Source organism: Ambystoma mexicanum, chromosome 1q (assembly GCF_040938575.1).
Source record: "Ambystoma mexicanum isolate Mex_15411 chromosome 1q, UKY_AmexF1_1, whole genome shotgun sequence".
NCBI classification, from domain to species: domain Eukaryota; kingdom Metazoa; phylum Chordata; class Amphibia; order Caudata; family Ambystomatidae; genus Ambystoma; species Ambystoma mexicanum.
In genome coordinates this window covers 558,270,210-558,289,496 of record NC_090922.1, presented here as the reverse complement: position 1 = coordinate 558,289,496, position 19,287 = coordinate 558,270,210, and positions in this window count along the sequence as shown.

Sequence of the window (19,287 nt, the reverse complement as noted above, 5' to 3'; positions counted from 1 at the left end):
TTGCTGTCTGAATTTGTGCCTGTGGGGGATGGAGAGGCAGGGAATCAGTCATAGGAGAACTTACATCCTGCATGCATGGATGTTGGTACAATTTGGGTCATGCGCATCATTGTGTGCATGTTGGAGGGGCGCACATGGTGATTTCAGGATTGGGTGGGGGGAATTGTATTGGCATCCTTCTGGTGCTGCCATGATGTCCATGGTGTCTGTTGGGTGGCCTACAAGTGTGTTGTGGCTTGCGTGCTGTAGCCATGACTCAGGGGCTGTGTGCAATGTGCTCTTTGGTTGTGTATCAACTATGTATTCGGTAGTGGAGAGGCGTGCAGCGTGCATTCTAATGGGACAGTGGTGATGCCGTGGTGATCAACGGGGATGTGTGTGTGTGTGTGTGTGTGTGTTTGTGTTTGTGTGTGTGTGTGCGCATGCATATGTTGTTTGTGTGTGCAATTGTGGGATCATTTTGTTTGTGGCATTGGGTTTGGTTGTGTGTTTTGTGGCCGGGATGTGGCGTTTGGTTTAGGGATGTGTTTAGGTGGGGCTGATGGGCCATGAATTTGCTCTCATCTACTTCCCATTTGGTAAACAACTTTGTACTTGGGATAGCAGGTGTGTGTGGTGACTTCTGTATTGCGCAAAGGGTCACTCACCATCACCGTTCGATGATGGGACTCCCGTCTCTGCAAAGCCAACTCCATCGATTGCCTCCATATCCAGCATGGAGCTACACGTCTCCTCCGACTGTGCCAACTTGATGGGTGAGGCAGGTCCACCACACATCTTATTTACCTATTTTATTTACTGGCATTTGTAAAGAGCCCATGCAAAACATGCTTTCTTCGGAGTGCAGTTGAGGCAAGTGGAGAGACAGGATGTGTGAAGGTAGACTCAGTAAGCTGAGGTGTGGAGGTAGGTGTTTAGGTGTTCATGGGACCGGATTCACATCATACGTGGCCACCCTATACACACACATACCCGCCCATTGCTTGGAACTTGGCATACCTTGAGGTGACCAACTATCACTCGTAGTGTTGGCCAGTCGCGATAGTCCCCGGTTCACAATCCACCTATCCCCATGCCATCATCTGGACTCGCTCCTCTCCTACCTCTGAGTACCTTATGTGATCTCCCCAAGTGTTTACTGCTCCACTGAGTGGCTCGCCTCCCCTCTATCGCCTTTCCTTCTTTCTTTCTTGTGTCACACGTTCACACCCTTCCATTGGCACCTTCCTCTGTACCTTCCTCGTGTGTTTCTAGATGAGGCCCCCACACCGAGGAGCATGAGGGGCTGCTCACCGAAAACACCTTCACCAATGATCAGCACAGCGCTCCACCGCAGACACGTAACCAGCAATAAGTGTGAGTGGCACAGCCATGCATTGATATGATGATATGATATGGCATTTGTAACGCGCCTATACACAAGTGTTTCAAGGCGCGACGAGGCAGGGGGGGGAACAAGGGGAGACAGACAACAATCCTACTAGGCCAGGTGTCATTCAGATTGCGCAAGTGCAAAGGGTAGAGGGAAAGGGAAAAGTGCAAGGGGGAAAGGGAGAGGGGAAAGTGCAGTACAGGGTTAATAGCATACAGCAAACAGGATAAATAACAAGGGCCAGCTTGTGGCAAGTGCGAAGTAAGTGCAGACAAGTGCTGGGAAGGGGGGCTGTAGGGATACAGACACAGTCCCGTATTGCAGGGGTTGCCATGGAGGCAGTGCAGGGGAGAGTGGCTGGGCCAAGGACCGAGAAAGGTGAGTGGCCCAGTTGCAGATTCAGTGCAGTTTCAGTAGTATTAGCAGGGGAGAGGGGGAGAGAAAGCGGAGCCAAAGAGGAAGGTTTTGAGGTGCTTCCGGAACCGGAGATGGTTCTCCTCAAGTTTCAGGGAGGCAGGAAGGCTGTTCCAGAGGGAGGCCCCTGCAGCGGAGAGAGATCTGCCCCCAATTCGTTGTTTGGAGAAGCGGGCGACCCTGAGGGAGTTGGAGGCCGATGAGCGAAGAGCTCGAGAAGGAAGATATTTAGGAAGAGAGAGTTGAAGGTATTTTGGCCCAAGGCCCCAGACGGCCTTGTGGACAATGCAGAGGGTTTTGAACTTGATCCTCGCAGTCACTGGGAGCCAGTGCACTGATTTCAGTCCTGGAGAGATACGGTCCCTGGGCTTGAGGCCAAGGACAAGTCACGCAGTCCTGTTCTGGATGAGTTGCAAAGGGCGGAGAGTAGAGGCGGGCAGATTTAGATAGAGGCTGTTACAGTAGTCCAGCTTCGAGAGAACCAGGGCTCTAGAGACAGTGAGCTTCTGGGGGAAGGAGAGGAAAGGAAGGATACCTCTGAGGAGGTTTACCGGGTAGTGTGACTTCTTAGAGACGTCGGATATGTGAGGAGAGAAGGAGAGTGTGGAGTCGAAGATGACCCCATGGTTTTTTGCCTTGCAGGTAGGAGCAGGAAGAGGGCCAAGAGAGGCCGGCCAGAGAGCTGCAGGGAAGGAGGGAGTGGGTGTGCCGATGAGTAGAATCTCAGTCTTACTGGCATTAAGGCAGAGGTCATTGGCAGCACACCATTCCTGGATAGCAGAAAGACAGTCAGAGATGAGGGAAGGAGAAGAGGAGGTCGAGGGTAGCCTGAAAATGAGCATTAAAACATGAAATTGCTTGCGACCCGATAACCACTAAAAAAGGTAAACAAGCATTGGCAATGCCAACAGTTTGGGCATTTGGGTAGGCATGGGAAAGGCACTTGCCAGGCACTGCCGTAGTGGTATGAACTGCCAGCTGATGGCAGCAGGTGCAAAAATGGTGCGAGCACCTGGACATCTAATATCAGTGTCTGGCAAATGCCTAGTACCGATCCACTGTTGACTTTGCCATTGCTTGTTTTTAACAGGACTTCAGTGAAGGACATGCATAGTGCTTATGAATTTGAGTGGCTAAAGTCAAACCTGGTTTAGATATTTGTACTACACCAGTAGCTGTTTACAGCTACAATTAAGTCTTTGGGCCTCATTACGAGGTAGGAGGTAGCCATGGTGCTACTAGCACCATGGTTACCCCCTTACCCCATACCGGGTCCGGGTTCTCGGAATGGGTACTTACCGGGTCATTCCAACCTTGGTAAGTCCCCATTCTGAGAACCATTCCCCATTCCCATTTGAGCCCCCATAGCGCTCAATGGGAATAGGAAAGTAGCTAATGACGGTACCGCAATTTGCGGTACCATTATTAGCTCTGAAGTCCCTTAGCGGGTCCCATCCTTAACACCTGGTCAGACCAGGCGTTAAGGAAGGGACCCGCTAAGGGACCGCGGAATAGGGTGGTAAGGGATTACCGGCACTGGTGTCCTTACCGGTGCCAGTAATCCCTTACCACCTACCTCGTAATGAGGCCCATTAACTCTCAGGAGACTGCTTTGAGAAAACACTGGCAGGCACTTCAAGTGCAACGTTTGATGACAAGGCTTGAATAAAGTGAGCTGAAAGAGTTCCCATGAGGAGGGGTTTTGGGCAGGGAGTGGCAAGAACTGGGTGTGAATGCCCGTAGGGATTATCATTGCCATGTGTAGTGAATGGGTAAGCAAATGACCAAACCACACCTACAAAATGTGTGCCCCTCCTTATATGCCATGTCTCGCTGTCTGTACTGCAATGCAATAGTTCAGCTTATAGGTGTCCCAAACTAATAAGAGTCAGCTCACGTTACTGCATTAACTCTGGTACCTACCTATGACTAAACCAGCTGATGTGAGACTCAGCCTATCAGGTCTTTGGCTGATATGAGAGTGCTTTATAACGGACTTAATACCCAGAGGTTTCTAAGTGCGGACCCAGGGATCGAACAAGTGTGGCTCTTTGTCGTCTTGCTTCCAAGACGAGCAAGTTGCCCCTCAGCTATCCTCCCGAGACTGCCAATGTGGTGGCACACTACTTTGATAAGCCGCAGAAAGGAGTGTGGTCTAGCACTGCCTTCTCATTGGACAGCTGCCTCGTCTGTGCACCTGAGGAAGGCTGCCATGCTCCCTGTAAATGGAGCCCACCACATCAATCAACACTGACCGTGTTCGAGATACAGTTCATATGGCCCCGATGTCCTTTAACAATGAAAACGACATGTGTCACGTTGGGTGGCATGTGAGGCACGCTACCACTCATCCTATGGGAGCACACATGTCCTGTTCACCATGTTGCCATACGAATATGTGCATGACTCTAACACAACAGAGCACACCTTTGTGTTATCAGGCGAGGGAGCACATGGATTTTGAGCACCATGCCAAGCTGTGCGATGGTGATTGTAGGGTCACCAATATCTAGCTTTAACCAAATTGTAATTGGTTATTTATAACGCTATTAATACCCAGAGGTTTCTAAGCGCGGACGCAGGGATCGAACCTGTGTTGGTCCGTGTAGTGTTGCTTCCAAGGTGAGCACATTGCCCCTGAGCTATTCACCCGAGACTTGAAACTTTTAGGCAGGGTTAAACAGTTCATAAAGTCGCGCTGTTCCCTAAATGATCGTCCTCAAAACATATATCACCTCTAGTTCCTATCACATGTTCTAATGGATAACACCGCGTGCGTTTAACTAAGAAAGAGGGACAAAACCCTCAATAAAATATAACAATGAAGGGGGATCAAGTCAAAATATTTAAGTACTCTTGTGCAGCAAATCACCAAGAAATATTATTATTAATCTCTTTGTAAACCTAAACAAAATAACTGTCTCATTTGGTTATTAACCAAACGACGTATTTGTGAACTTCACTTTAAATCATGAGCCTGGGATTTACAGAATGATAATTAACCAACTTCAATGCTTCATTACATGTGCAAAATTGCAAAAGTAATGGGATTTTGTCTACATTTGGCCATTTTTTCCCTGGCACGAAATTCAATCGTTTTGCCCACCCCAAAAATCAGGACATGTTGCAGCCCACAACGCAGCATCCTGCAATACACAAAAAACGCAACTCATACACACACAAACGGACTACAGCATTCCCCATGTCTAATGTTGGTCTGTGTGTGGGGTGCCACAGGCTGAACTGTCCCTCGGCTCACTCATGCCATTGTCACGTGTGGCCCATCATCCGATCCTAACAGAAGAGTGTAGTGAATGATATCCTGCAGTGTGTGGTGTTTTAGGGGGTGGTGGGGCTAGCTGGGCCTTTGACTAAGTGGTGAGTCTGCCTGCACAATTGTCTTAGCCACTCCAGACTACAGGTCTTTTGAGCAGTAGCTGTGAGGCCCCCACCTGCTGCCATGTTTAAGCCCGGGCCAACAGGACAGGGGCCCCATTTATCTTGTGCATTATGTTGTGTAGTGCTTGCGTGGCACATTTTTTTCATGGGGGAGAGCCGGAAACACATGAGGCAGCGCTTTTTTTTGTTTTCCTTCTGCGCCATATTGCCTAGAGTCTGCCCAGCCTGAGACGCAACACGTGACCCGCAAATAAGTGGCAGTGGTCTGCAGCCGGAGCATTAACTAAGCTCTCTAGGCCTTCATGTTTACAGTGGGCACCGGCCACCTTGGGGAAATTCACAAGTTGACGTCCCTGATGGGAACAATGTAAAGCTGCTCAAGTTCAATCAGAAGTGAGCGAAAGTGCTGTCTGTGTGTGGTGTTGCTAACTATTCACTGCACAACCGCAGCGCTGAAATTCCATAATCAAACCACGAGATGGCGCTGCAAGCTTAATTGCAGAGACGCAAAATCCAGCGCTCGGTTCACAGTTGATATGCCGTTTCCTCCAATCACCTCTTCACATCACGTGGTCACTGACATTCATCTCCTCGCGGCCACCTGGGCACGCCCACCTTCTTCCTTTCACCTCATCACTATTCTTAGGCCAGGGTAGAACCAAATGTTTGCCATTTTCTGACGGGGGGGGCTCTAGGCCAGGGTAGAACCAAATGTTTGCCATTTTCTGACGGGGGGCTCTTCACCTCGTTTGGTAGGCAAGCACTACCCACACATCAGACGTCTACTGGGCACTGCCCGGCAAGCCTTCAAGTGGATAGGTGCCGCTAATACGGAGACTTAGGGCCTCGTTACGAGTATGGAGGCAGCCATGCCCTCTGTGAATGAGGAATTACCGGGTCATTCCGACCTTGGAGGACCCAGTAATTCCTCATGCACAAAACCATTCCCCATTCCCATTTGAGCCCCCATAGGGCTCAATGGGAATGGGGATGGAACTAATAACGGGCCCGTTAATAACGGTCCCGTTATTAGCTCCTTGGTCCCCTTGCGGGACCCGGAAAGGACGTCTGGTTTTAACAGACGTCTGTTCCGGGTCCCGCTAGGGGACCTCGTAATCAGGCATCCCGTAATGAACGGTGCCGGTCCCGTACCTGCACCCTTCATTACAGGAGCGCCTATTTTGTAATGAGGCCCTTAGTCTGACATTTTCAAAGTGGCACTCTGGATAAGGGGGGGGGGGGTGGAGAGTGCTGTTGGAGTGAAGAAGCAGAGGTCGAGAGAAAATAAATAACCTTTATATTGTCTCTCAAAGGGAGGCAAAAAACGCACGTGTTCTATAGTTGCTACACAGGGCTGAAGGAAGGTGTGAAAAGGGCTTTTGGGGTCCATTTCCTACACGATGTTTGCCCTCACGCCCCTCTTGTCTTAGAGTTGGGAAATACAATCAGACGCTCCTGTGGGGTGTTTAAAGTAAAGTCAAAAGAATGCAGCAAAGTCTTGGATAGCTGCAGATTATCACGGGAAAGTCAGCCAGCAGGGGGCTGAAACACTAAGGGCCCGATTCATGGAATTATCTGCATGGTTTAAAGTGACTTTGCATTGCTGAAAAGTGACGTTGCACTGCTGACGCAAACCCTGATCTATGGAACTGTGCAAATTGTATTTCTGCAGAGCAAAGTCAGCGTAAAATCAGTACGGAGTCATGTTTGCAGTACAAAATGACTTTGCACTGACTTTGCACTTCAAAAATACACTTTGCACAGTTCCATGAATCAGGGTTTGTGTCGACAGTGCAAAGTCACTTTTCAGCAGTGCAAAGTCACTTTGAACCATGCAACAAATACCTTGAATCGGGCCCTAAATGCCGGTTGAAAAGCTATTTATTCATCTTTGACAGCAGGGTGCTAATGTTGGGGTAACCTAAATAAAAAGACAACAAGGTGCTAAGAATGTTGCATTAGACTGCCAGACAGAGGTGATGGCCTCTGGGTGTCAGCAAAGGCAGCCTGTAACGAGAACCCTGTGCATGTTTAAAAATCGCAAACGAAAGGAGTATCTCTCTGTGTAATAAGACTTCCAATATGGGGCAGATGCTGGGTGGCCGACTTGAGCTCCTGGCCCATTTCAATTGAAAAAGTTGAAAGGCCCTGATGTCGTTCCTGTTGCTACAGTCGGTAAACTATTATGGGCGGGGTGGCTGAGCTCTGCAGTGTTCTCTGCCTTCACTCTGTGGGCATGCAGGTGCACCCTCTCTGCTAGTCTGAGTGAGGCTGGTTTGTAGAGCACACACTGTAAAATGTATCACCACTAGGCAGCAAGTAGCTTGCATGCCACCTGCAGAAGCCTTGTCAGGATGGCAACCCTATTTAGCAAACCACACCATCTTCCTGTGAACACCACTCTGAATGGATGGATAGACAGCGAAAACAGATATCTCTCAATATAAAATGGATGGACGCTGCATCTCAAACTCTGCTAGTAATATTGTTTTAATATTGCAATTAGCAACACGTCTCAAAAGTGTCGTGCTCTAAAAATAACCCACTTAACGCAGCTCCAATGATACTTCTCAGAAGGATGAAAAGTGGAGTAAATCCTGCACAAACTGTTGATACATCGCAGCAGCAAGCACCTAGCATACTGAGCTATCAGACCTTCATTTCAACATGGGCTGTGTAGATATATCTCGACGGTGGCCAGCCATTCCTTTAGTTGAATGACTCTGGGTTGCAGGTGCTGGAGCACAAGGGTGACGGCTTAGCTCTTCGATAAGTAATGGAGCATACTAGTGTTTCCGGGTCCCTGCAGAGGCATCCCCATGCTTGATGGGGACATGGGGAGTTAGATGATCACGTGCAATGCCACAGAAGTCCAGCTGGCCTTCGCCTGGTGATGTTAATGGACCAGGCCCACCCTGGTTCTAGGCTTCCACCATAGTAACCACTGCAGGCTTCTCCTTCCCTATGTCACTTCTTGTATTTAAGTTCTTCCCTTTGTATGTTTTTTCACCGCAGTACCTTAATCGTGTACCTTGTCTTCTCAATGCTCATTGTCTTAGTCCTGTGTTGTGAACTTGTGTTTTGTTTTAGTTGTATCCCCATTTGTTGTCTTAGAATCGTGTTGCGAGATTGTTGTATGTTCTTTTATCCACCATCACTGTCGGCTCTTCTTCTCCCTCAGTGTTTTGAAGTGTGTTACGAATATTGTTGTTCTCCCTTCTCTTTTCCCTTCCACTTCTCTCCTGCTGCTTCTGCGTGGTACTGGGTCCTTTCTCTGATTTCCTTTCCCGCTGTCACTTCCTCTGAGTCTGTAGTGCACGTATTATTTATTTATTTTAAAAACATGTTTTTATGATTTGTGCTTAGACAACTTACAACTTGTCACAATTGTATATTCAAACAAGCTGAATATTCTGTAACGGCGCCATGATGCCTCTGGGCCCTTGATAAATCCAAATAAATAAATAAATCAAATTGATCTAAAACCACAACCACATGATTTAAACATTAAACAACATCATTTCCAATTCATTCAACAGTCTTAAAAGGACCAATGATAAAAAGGTTTTGCCCCCTGCGGACTTTGCAAACCAGAAATCCTCTGAATCTATCCGTGCAATATTAGGTACAAATCGAGAAAAAGATGATTGTTGTTCGACAAGAAATTAGCAAATGTTTCATAAAATCCCTGAATTACAGAGATCGCATAGTCCATGCTGCTCATTTCCTTTATTCCGTATTCTCTGTAATTCCTTGGTATTGAAATGGTTCAGAGGGAATCTTAATAATCCTGTCGTCCATTTGGCATCCGGAAAACGCCTTATGCAAGGTAGGACGAAAGCCTGCGGTTGGACCGCGACAGGGAAATTCTTAAAAAACTTCATATGTACTTCTTTAATAATCACCCTTCTACTTGCCTTCCCTCGACTATACGTTCAAAATCTGTTTTGCGTAGTTTCTTTGGGGCACCGAGGCAGAGCCCCGAATCCTACCCACAGTCCCACAACACCAATCAATGCAAATTTCTGTAAGCTGACAGGGGCTGCTTTTGTTTGCAACAGGTCACACAAACCTGCCAACCTTATTCAAATTGAAAACACGTGTAATGCAATTACACGAAGAAACAGTGCAACCCTCCCTTATTAACAAATAGCCGGTCCCTCTGTGGTACCAGAAAGGAGAAATGACATCCACTTACTCCACATGTTGCTTCCCTCGGTTTCCTTGTAGCCCCTTTCCTCCCCCTTGTGCCCGTAGGGGATGGGTCGAAGCTGAAAGTGCCCCAAATACATCCAGCTTGGACCTGTCCCCCACTTTCCCTCCAGGCTGAGATGTCAAAGTTGTGTGAGCAGTGCCAGCAGGCATACTATGTGGACAGTAAAGACTCTAGCTCCATTCCCGGGGACGTGTGTATAGCTTCTGCAGACAGCGCCACATCCAGGCTGAGCTTGACTCCTCTCTTTCTTTTACTCCCTGCATCTCTTTTCTCTCACGCTCTTGCCATGCTCACTCATTTAATATTCATCAAGCTCGACCCTTTCTTTCTTTACAAGCTTGTAAGATTCCGTTTTCTTCTCCTATCTTTTCACGACTTTTCTATTGCTCGTCTCTCCTCTTTGGCTTCCCCCTTTCCCACCTTACTCCTCTCAAATCCATTTACAACTCCTCAATCGCCCCCTTTTTTCTCTATCTCTTCGGGAGTCTATTACCACAGCTCTTACCATTCTTAGTTGGCTTCGTATTCATTCTCGACTTAAATTCCACTATCTTTGTCTCGTGTTCAAGACTCATGCAACACAAAAGAGGTGATGGCTGGAAGATTTGGAATTAATCCTAGCGTCTGGCATTGCTCTGGGCAACCCTGCAGACCATTGTTCTTGAGCCTGCCAAGCCATTACCACATCCTTCCCCTCCTATTTCTTCTCTCTAGTCACCTTTTACCCCCTACTCGATCGCTCCGTTTCAAATCCCTGTTTCTCCTTGTGACACCTCACCCTCCCTGCGCCCTTCCCATTGACTCGCTCTTCCACTCGCTTTACGTTCCCTTTCTTCTTATTCTTTGTTTCACTCCCACTTACGTGATCATTTTCTGTCCTCTTAATTTGCTCTTATTTTGTCATGTCCATTCCTCAGTTATTGTACCGTTGTTGATTTATTTTTGTCCAGCGCTTTGGCATATAGCACTCTATAAATAAAAAATAAATACAAAATACAGTTTTTTCCAGCACTAGCTTCAGTAACTAGCCAAAAACAAACACCACTCCTGCCCTGCTCCCCTTCCCTTTGATAAAACATTGACCCAACCTCAAACCTAGAGGATGGTTGGGTGGGAAAACAGGTAACAGGGGGACCAACAGTCCCAGGGGGCAGCAAGTGGAATTGGCGGCAGAAAGGCTGCAACAATGTAGATGTTCCCTCTTCAGGCCACCAGTTCTCAAACCACTGGAACTGCCAAATCCCACACTCCCCCATAAGCTGGTTACCAACTACGTCCTTTGGGGATTGCTAGGGGTCATAACTGTGACCCCTGACAACACTTGTGTGACCCCTGGCACTGCCTCTGCAAATCCTGGGGGGAGGGCTCAAATTTCAAAAAGAAATAACTTCAATTTTAGTTTTCCATAAGGGAAATAATTTCTTTTTGAAGTCAGTCGGAGTGAATTCAAAAAGAAATAATTTCAATTTTAATCCTAGCCCCACCAACCCCCCCAGAACATGAATAGTTCTGGATTATGTGCTCTGCTGCACATGGCAGGAACCAGAGCTGGTTCCTTTTATGCGTGCTGGAGCATAGGAGCCAAAGTCATGACTGCAGAGAATGAGCAAGTAAAAGTGGATGTGTGTGTGTGTGAATATTATGTAATGTGCATGTGTGTATATATCATGTAATGTGTGTGAATGAGTGAATGATATTTGTGTGGCTGTGCATGCTTGTGTGAGTGAATGACTGTATATGTAAATGAGCAAGTGGTGTGTGAATGTGTGTGATTGTGTTAAATGCCTGTATTACTTACAGTAATCTTTATTAATCGAGTCCCACTCTTCTTCATCCCAGTTCTTTCCTATTGATTGATTGATTGATTGATTTATTTATCTATTGAGCGCCTTACACCATGAAGCACCTTGCCTCATACATAAGTACTGGGATGAGGAAGAGGGACGTTGAGGTAATATGGGGCAGAGGAGTTGATTTTGGGGGTTGGAGGTTGAGAATGGGAGGGAGAGGGAATGTGTGGGAAGGGTGGGGCAGGTGAGGAGTGTGCTAATACATAAAGGTCATCAATGATAAAGCAGGCATGAAATGTATTAGTGGGTAGAGTGATATTTTGATACAGCCAGACTAGTCATTTCTTACTGTGGCATGACATTTTCACTGGGCATCTATAATAAAGTAAGCATTATAAGTGTTATTACCTGTGTAAGCTGGCATTTGGGTGCAGCCAGTATAGCCTTTTCTTACTGTGTCATAGCATATTTTTTGGGCATATATAATGAAGTAAGCATGACAAGTGTTATTACGTGGTTAGATTGGCATTTCAGTGCAACCCATCTATGTATGTCTTAATGTGGCATGGCATTTATACTGTGCATCATCACTGCTACAGCAAACATGATACGTTTTATTAGGTGTCTAGATGACATTGTGCAGCCACTTTTGACATGTTTTCTAATTGTGGCATTGCATTTTTAATAGCAAAGCAGTAATATAGCTCAGCAGGTTGAGCACTCACTGCTACAATCTATGTGTGTTCTGCAGGTTCAAATCCTGGCAATGCTAAATCAGCCTTTCCTTCTTCCGAGGTTGATAAATGACCACCAACTTCAGTTGAAATTATATTTGTAAGTAGATATGTGCTATGTATAAAGCGTTGGCGCAAGCGCTATATAAATAACAACTCGTTATCATGAAACAAAGCATTAATGCTCCTTTGCATTGCTAGTGACTTGCATCTATTGGATTTTTTGATACTATAATATTGCAGTAAATGACAATGTAGGGGCTCTAGTTATCATATAAAGACAATACCTGACATGCAGCTATAATTGGCATACTATGGAGTTAACTGGCCATACAATGCTCAAGTGGCATATCAATGGCAGTGCCTCAGCCTATGTTGATTCTATTGGGTGTATCCTATCATATTGTGACCCCATCCATGGCATATGAAGGCAGCACCCTTGTTAAAATAACTATTTTGGAGGCCAGATTCCCTTGCATCCCACTGTATAGTTGGTAGCTATTCGGTTAAAGTTGTAGACTCCAAACTGAGTGTCAGTTCTCTACCATGTCCACTCCTACCTCACTACCACGATGGATTAAGCCAACCAAATTCTTACCCCACCTTAAGCATTGCCTCCAGCCGTCATCTATTAGACCTACCACCTTCCCACCAGAGTTAAAATTGGAATTCTAGCATCATAACGCAGATGCTGCCATTTCCTCTGGCTCAGAAGGTTCCTTATCTCCTATCCAAGGGTTTACAAACACTGCCACCAGACCAGTACCTAACATACAAGGCTCTATTGGAGCTAGAAATATCAGGCTTGGCTCAAGATTTACCAAAACCTACTTCCCACAGACTAGTCCTCTTACTAAACTTAGACCTTCGCTCAATAATCCTACCACTAAGACTAACTATATAAACAAAAAGAACTAGTCAGAAAAAAAACCCATAATAACGTTTCCAACACTGATTCCTCACTTATCAAAGGTGCCCTGATCAACGCAAGATCCTTGGCAGCTCATGCCATAGACATAGCTGAACTGATCATTTCTGAAATATTTCACTTCTTAGCCATAACGAAGAAATGGCTCCACGCAGCAGCTGGTCCTTCTCTCTTACTTGCCATACCTGAAAACTATTCTATCTTGAAAGTAGATAGAGAAGCTTCTAGAGGGGCGGTGGCATTGCATTTATTACTAAGTCTAATCTAGGTCTCAAAGTATCCACTTACCCCACGTCAAGTCCTGTGAACTGCTCTTGATGAAGTTCCCCATCTCTAAATCACGTACCCTAATGGCTCACCTAATCTATAGACCTCCAGGTCCCATCGGCTCCTTTGAGGAAGACATCACTACTGTAATATCTGCAAATACCAAACCTACCTCGCAAATACTAGTGTTAGGAGACTTCAACCTTGGTCTTAACAGCCCTAACAACCAAAACGCATTGGCTCTTCCAAACACCCTGACTGAATTTGGCCTCACGCAAAGAGTTAATCAGCCTACCCACGATAAAGGCAGAACCTAAGACTGGGTGAGCAAAATCACCTCCATTGAACCTCAGTCGTGGACAGACCACTACTTAGTGTCCATCACTATACAAGCAAGTATACCACCCATCAAGACTAAGCTAATAGCTCCTCGACTCCTCACTAGTAACAAGCAGAACATCACAGTACACAGGCTAATTCCAGATCTGCTGCCTATCTTAAACCCCTTGCCGGCCACATCTGACCCAGCGACCTTAGTGGATTTATATAACTTCACTATCACACAAGCCTTAGATATTATTGCCCTGCTCAAAATGCACAAAGTTAAACCTAGAGCCCACCTGAATTCATGGTTTACACCTCAACTAAAAGCCCTGCGTGCAGAAAAAAGGAAAATGGAAGTCCAGTGGAAAAACCCCCCCACTAAGGACAACAAATATAACTTGCTGAAAATGTCTGCGAAATACAAAGCCGAAATACCACTAACTAAACGAGAGACCCAAAATGACGGATCAATAAAGCTAGTTCTAGTACCAAGGAACTCTTTATTATCCTTAGAGAAATGGAAGCGCCTATCCCCCCTGCGGACACTTGAAGTATGGTACACTAACATTCAGAATGCAGTGTCCAACAAAATCTCCCTCCTCCACAAGTCACTACCCAAGAGGTCGAAAATATCATTGCTTCACTCAAACCATCAAGATGCCAGGGAGATATTTGCCTAGCCCAGATTATCAAAGAAGTGGCCAGAGACCTGGCTCCTTTCATTGCAATAACTAATTAATACCTCATTTCTATCTTGCAACGTCCCTACTAAACTGAAGGATGCGTGGGTCTTGCCACTCTTAAAAAAAACCTCCTTGGACCCTACTATCCCAACCAACAACAGACCGATCACTACAGTCCAGTTTTTACTTAAGATAATAGATAAGTCAGCTTACTTTCGGATACAAGCATATTTGGAGACTAACAATCTCCCAGGGAATTGGCAATCCGGTTTTAGACCACAACATGGCACAGAAACGACTCTGATAGATTTGAAGACTCAAATCGATGAAATCAAAGACAATAGGAAACTTGCCCTCCTACTTTTATTAAACTTATTAGCTGCTTTCGATTTGGCGGATGACAAAGTGCTATGCAGACACCTGTCTACTGTGGCTAATTTCTCCCAGGAAGCCACAGCATGGATGCAATCATTTCTTAACAATGGGTCAGTGAGAGTGTTCTCACCTCCAGCCTCAGCAGATCCTACACCTATAATATGAGTGGTACCTCAAGGTTCTTGCGTATCATCCACTATGTATAATGTCTTCACTAAACCGCTATTTGATGACCTTGACCATCTGGCTGTCACCTACACAAATTATACAGATGACACACAGATCCTCATCCCACTTACTGGAGACAATGATTCCGACCTGGCCTTAGTGAACAAAATCTATCTAATCATTCAGCCGTGGATTGCCACACACGGCCCCTGCCAGAACAACGATAAGACGGTGCTCCTAATCTTAGGAGCATCGACCAACATCAACAAACTCAGCAACAAATACTCAGCCTTCAAAGTTGACGGCATTGGCAGTAAAGTGGCAAAGGAGGTAAACATCTCAGGTTTTTACTTAGACTCAACTCTCAGCCTAGGCAAACAAGTTAATGCTACTGCCTCAGTAACAGCGTATACTTGTAAAATGATACAGGCTTGTAAAGCATTCCTCTCCACAGAAAGTTGCATCACTTTAGCGAGAGACTTAATTCTATCCAAACTTGATTATTGTAATGCCCTCTACTTAGGTGCGAGCAAATGCATTGTCAATTAACTTCAAATACTTCTAAATAACGCACTTAGAACGGCCCTTAGTATACCCAGGAGACAACATATTTCAGAGGCTAGACGGAATACAACTAACAACTGGCTTTAAATTAATGACAGAATTCAGTTCAAAACTGTCTCTCTCACCCACAAATGCCTAAATATGTCTGCCCCGCATTATTTAATGGAACAAATGGTCAGAAAAACATCAGCACGCCCAACAAGAACAGCCAATTCTTTCTGCCTTATATTCCCTAGATTTAATCTGAAAAAAGCAGGAGTTAGCAGCTTTCCTGTTATGGCCGCCCAAATATGGAACTCGCTTCCCTATTATTTGAGTACAGACCAGTCATTCTACAGTTTTAGGAAAAACACCAAAAGCTGGCTTCTCACGAAGGACTCATGATGTGTTGCTGGACACTCATGGCTGCCCTATCACGGTACAACTTTGTCTCTTGCTATGTAAATTATTGATGTGATGAAAATTACGTATGTACTATAGTGCCAGCTCCCTTCAGTAATATTTTGTATATAATGACTGTAATATTTTGTATATAATGACTGTAATATTTCCTTGTACAAACTGTAAACCGATGCCTTTATATAGTGACTGTAACTATCTATGCAACTGAACATTTAAACGTACCTGTAACGCGGCCAGACACCTATGGGTTTGGTGCGTTATATAAATTAATAAACAAACAAACAAACAAAATGTGGTTGGTATCTAAAGTATTCTTGTCTGCTCATGTATGTACTTTTTTTTTACATCTGCAAGCCACTGTCGATGATGTCACCATGGTTAAAGAGGAACTGATGCCATCCATGTCGAAGATCATGTGGCATCACTTCCTGTGATGCCATGCGGTGTGTGATGTCACTTCCGCTACCCCTGGCATTTTTTGGTGAATCAACGTACCTGCAGGTTACTCTAGAAATGGAAAATAGGGTCGAGCTGCGCCTGGGTGCCTAATTGCACTGGTTCTCATTTTGACTGGCTTTTCATAAACTGCTGAGGCAAAACACCACTGCCCGCCCACAATCCTACAGCACCAATCAACACACATGTCTGTGGGATAACAAGGGCAGACTTTACTTACAACTGACAAAAACCTGACAACCTTATACTTATCATGGGGGTTGTGGGGTAAAATATAGCCCCTGAATGTCATAAATAAAGAGGCCATAGTGATTTGTGAAGTTCCATTGAAGTCTAAAGCCAGCACAGACATGGTGATGTCAGACATGAGTCCTAATGAAACAAAAACAGGCCTAAATCTCAAAGGAAAGAAAGTGGGCTTACATCTCAAAAGTGGGAAGATATGCACAATGCATTTCAGCAAGGAAAAATTAGACATGTGGCTGACAATGCTGTTTTACTAAATCCATGGAAAGCTACACTTTCTACTTAAAGAGACATAGCAGCGTGTACATTATCTTTAGGCAACTTGAGACTGTGATCCCGAAGTAGCAAGTGAAACCAGGCTTCTTGCATTTATAAGAAATAAAAGAACTTCCTTTTTGTTTTTTCTCATCCTAAATTGCAGTATGCAGAGAAAATTGCTTACTAGATTTTCAGAGTTTGAACATGGTTTTCTCATATAACTGCCCTATACATATGGACAATACGGAAGTGATACTCATGTTTTTTGCAACTGTGAGATTAAAGAAGTACATTACACATGGATATAAGGCCCAGGTGCCTTATAAAACATCATGTAAAATGCACTGTGTGTGAGTTAAAAGCCATTTCTTGCAGAATTCAACATGCAGCCGGTCATTTCTAATGAAATGAAACATTAACCACAAAGACCATTCCTCTGCTGGTCCTGGAGAGGGAGGTCCGTTTGTCAATAATCAGGTCCACTGGTTATAAATATAAAGAAATACAGTGCCCTTGATGGAAACCACAGTGGAAATAGATAAAGCCCTGGCTGTCGATTCAGCAGAAGTGACCTTGAGTTCACAACTCCCATGCATTGGGCATCAAAGCGGCAGCCAGGGCCATTACAAGTCTAAGAAGGAATAGGCCAAGATAAACATGAGCCAGCATCTGTCTGGTCACATGCTTATGGGGAAATGCAACTTAAGAGAACAAAGGTGTGGACCAGAGTGAGCGAGGCAGGAGATTAGTGAATAGAAAAAAACATTTTATTGCATGAAAAGGGCAGCATATATGCCACAATGCTTATTCCAGACTTTTATTAAAGGTGACAGTAACACCCTTTGACTCATGCCAAAACAATGTTTGTGTGATAAACATAACAGAGGTTATTAAGGAAAATTTGATTTGGGAATTCCCTTTATTCCGAGAGATGTGAAAGTTGGTGTGAGGCTAAAGGACAACATTAACATTGGAACTATGAAGTGGCATATTTTTCACTGATACGGCCCCTGAGTAAATTAAGAAACAAATGTATCTCTGCATAGGAAGGGTGTGCCGACTTCACATTAGCATCATCTGATTGGCCTTAAAATGTAGTTCTTAAAAATATTCCCATACATGTTAAGATATGAAAAATGGAGGTACTTGTCATGTTGATAGATTTTCAGAGTTTGAACATGCCAAACCCACCTGTCAGTTTTGGGGAAATTGCCCCATTGTGCTCTGACCCAGACCACAAAGCCCTACATGTTCTTTTCAGGTGTGGCAAAGCAAATTTCCCATTGCTTTTCTTTCCCTCATATTGCATCTGTGGTATTAAGTGAAAAAAAGATTTTCCCCTTGACTTTTCCAGAGATTGCATATCTATCAGAACCCAAAACGATTTTCCCGTTGTGTTCCCCCTCTCTGCCACGGCCTTCAATTCAGAGGGGTCAAGTCTAATTGATGTTTAGAGGGTGGGGGTTGCTGGGAGAAAATATATTGTAATCAAATCATCAATCACTGGGTGTCTTGAATTGTTATTTTTCTGTATTGGGGAGTGATTTGAAAAGAAAGCTGCAGGAAATTGTGACTGCATATCTCACTATTATCTCTGTGTTGGTGCCAGTACGTACGTCAAGTTTGTTCTTGTGTTGCCACAGCATTGGTGGCTGACGTTAGTCTGTCAAATTTGGTTTAAATAAATTAATACATCTATATTCTTACTACACACCGGCCTGGTTCCTAGTCCATTGTGGCACCGGGTATTTGTTGGGTTTGGGTGTGAGACCGGTTCAAGGCTTTACCAAATTGAACCTGAACCAAAATCATGGTGATTTGTTGTGCGCCACCTTGATTGGGGGAAAGGAACTGCATGAGTGGAGTGTGGCTGTGTAATAAACCGTGACACAGTTCACCACCAAACATTGCCATCCTCCCCTATTATCAAATAACTGGTCCCTCAGAGGTCGCTGAGTGACTGAGCGTCACTACTCAATTTCTTTTGTCTTTCATGCCTCCATTCACTTCTTTTGCATTTGGCGAATAGTGTTTCATCTTGTATCCTTCTTCTCTTCCTCTCGTTCTGGCTGCGAGTTTGCTGTATAGCTTTTTATTTTTCCCCTTTGTCTTTGGCTGGGATTTTCTGGTTTGGGCTATTATTAGCCGAAACTATTGCATTACAGTAGACATAGGGAGAAATGGCATATGAGGAGGGACACAAAGCTTGTAGGTGTTATTTGGTTATTTTCCCACCCATTGACTTCCTGTGGCCATACTTAGCCCTATGGGCATTCCCACTCAGTTCCTGCACCTCCCTGTCCAAAATACCCACTCATGGGAACTCTTTGAGCACACTTTAAACAAGCCTTAGCATCAAACTTTGCACTCTACCTGCCAGTATTTTTTAAAAACAGTTTTCTGAGAGTTACATGCTTAATTGGAGCTGTAAACTCTCTACTGGTGTAATACAAATGTCTTGACCAGGACTGCCTTAAGCCACTGACTTTATAAGCACTCTACATGCGGTTCAATTAAGTCTGGTTAAAAACAAGTATTGGAAAAGCAAACAGTTTTGGCTTGTGTATAAGTGTTGGGCAAAAGCCCACACTGTTGGCATTGGCAATGGTTGTTTCCTATATGGCATAGTTTACCTCCCCTCCCCAACAACCAGTCACTTTATTTCCGTTTGCTTTAGAAGGGTTTACGTAT